The sequence below is a fragment of the Engraulis encrasicolus genome, chromosome 8 (genome assembly GCF_034702125.1).
Source record: "Engraulis encrasicolus isolate BLACKSEA-1 chromosome 8, IST_EnEncr_1.0, whole genome shotgun sequence".
NCBI classification, from domain to species: Eukaryota; Metazoa; Chordata; class Actinopteri; order Clupeiformes; family Engraulidae; genus Engraulis; species Engraulis encrasicolus.
In genome coordinates, this window is record NC_085864.1 from 30,226,863 (window position 1) to 30,229,362 (window position 2,500).

Below are 2,500 nucleotides of genomic sequence, written 5' to 3' on the forward strand. Positions count from 1 at the left end.
TGTGCAGTTATCTGGAGGAATCTATAAGGAAACTTTGTGTAAATTATTTCTTCGTGTGTTCGTGCATTTGTAAGTCCTGTGTCGGTTCTGCTTATCCACACACTCTCTCTCTCTCTCTCTCTCTCTCTCTCTCTCTCTCTCTCTCTCTCTCTCTCTCTCTCTCTCTCTCTCTCTCTCTCTAACACATACACACCTGCAAACATCTCATCTGAAGACATAACCAAAGCTGCTAAATGTCTGTGCTAATAAAGTGTTGCATTTTAGACACACATGATATTCTTCTAATCAGCAGCTGTGATGTCAAAAGGGAGGAGGTGTTGTCTCCACTGTGTGTGTGTGTGTGTGTGTGTGTGTGTGTGCGTGCGCGAGTGCGTGTGGGAGAGGATTGATTATCAATAGCCCATTCCTGTTACATTTCTGACAATGCCTTTCCATTTATTTGAAAGCAAGCTGCTCCACTTCCAAGGAGACTGGGCAAAGGATGACTGGAGCACAGGATGATTGGATGACTGGAACACGGTGAAGACGCACTGCGAAATATTAGTCATGCTTGCACCGCAATAAAATAAATAACAGCAAAACGTATCCTGTGTGCTCCAGTCATCCTTTGCCCAGTCTCCTTTGAAGTGGACCAGCTTGCTTTCAACTGAATACAGTTCCAGACTGTGAGCACCAAAAAGGCTAGAGAGCAAGTGACCTCCTTTCCTTAGTTTTCTCTGGAGACTACAGAGGACATGACTTTCCATTTACCTTTCCTTTACCATTTGTTGCCAGTTTTCTTGTCCCTCTTTTTATTACAGGGCAGTCATGGGTAAGCGGTTAGGGTGTCACACTTGTAGCCCAAAGGTTGCCGGTTCGACCCCTGACCCGCCAGGTTGGTGGGGGGAGTAATCAACCAGTGCTCTCCCCCATCCTCCTCCATGACTGAAGTACCTAGAGCATGGTACCATGCCGCCACACTGCTCCCTTGGGGCGCCATTGAGGGCTGCCCCCTTGCATGGGTGAGGCATGAATGCAATTTCGTTGTGTGCAGTGTGCAGTGTTCACTTGTGTGCTGTGGAGTGCTGTGTCACAATACAGGGCACAGCGCTAAACTATGGCTGAGGTGCACATTACGCCTACACCTTGGTGCGTGTGTGTGGCAAATAAAATAACAAGAGTCTACACATCTACTACCATTCATTCTGCTAATTTGTAGACAGGCCATGTCATTGCAGTACAGAGGAAAAGACAGCACTGCAGTGGCTACAGAAAATATACAAGCTAAACAACAAAGAACCTCAAAGACGACTGACAAAATACAGGCAAAAGGTAAAGTAGTAGTTGTAGAAGTGCTGTGAGAAGTGCAATGAGGTAAACCATCATCAGGCTTCAACAAGTAAAAGCCGCCAAGTTCTTCCAGGGGAAAGGGATATACAAGATTAGGCCAGATTTGGCACTTTTCATTTTACAGCAAGCTTCTCACTGGCCTGGTCCTTCTATTATCCTGTCACCATATTACCCCTGCACTGCAACATCTCCACTGGCTCCCTATCAAATATAGAATTCATTTTAAAATACTTCTCCACACCTTCAAGGCTATACACAATCTTGCTCCCCCTTATCTATCTAATCTTATTCACATTGCTGTTCCCTCCCGCCCCCTCCGTTCCTCTTCCTCCATTCTCCTCTCTGTCCCATCTGCCCGTCTTAATTCCATGGGGAATAGAGCTTTTACCTGCTCTGCTCCTAAGCTGTGGAATGCCCTTCCCCCTGACATCCGCAATAGTGACTCTTTGCCCCTCTTCAAATCCAGGCTAAAAACTCATCTGTTTCAGATAGCCTTTTCTTTATGACTCTTAAACTCTGTTTTATTTTATTTTATTTCATTTTTCAAAAAAATCATATTCATTTATTTATTTTTGTTTAAAATTCTGTTTATGTGTCTTGTTTTATTTTTGTTTCTCTCTGTACAGTGTCCTTGAGAGTTTTGAAAGGCGCTTTTAAATAAAATGCATTATTATTATTATTATTATTTGGAAACAAAGTAACTGTTCTGATGACTGAACTTAACTTTGCCTGCAAGAGGCTGATACATCAACTTTCTTCTGCAACTCAGAAACTTTAAAGGTGGCGGTGCCGGTGCAGGTTATGATGTCACGGTGGGGACTCCCCCTGGGTTCTACTGTAAGGCGTCAGGGAATATAACTATCAATATCAAGGAGACTGTTTCTGACAAGCATAATTGCTCTTTGCACATAGCAGATCTGTTTGTTGTCTAGCTGGGTACTGTCAATTTTCCACTGTGGCTGGTCTGTGTCCTGGTGTCTATGGTTGTCTACCTTGCATGTGCTTTTTTGTCATTTTGTGTCTGTGATGTTGGGAGTATATTAAAACAAATGCATACTGGTATAAACTCTATTGACATGAATCTCGAATCTTCCAATCGATGAAAACCAGGTACCATCCAGGTCTTGCCCAGGGCTGGTAAACAGCATCAAAATTAGCTGCCACAGTTTCA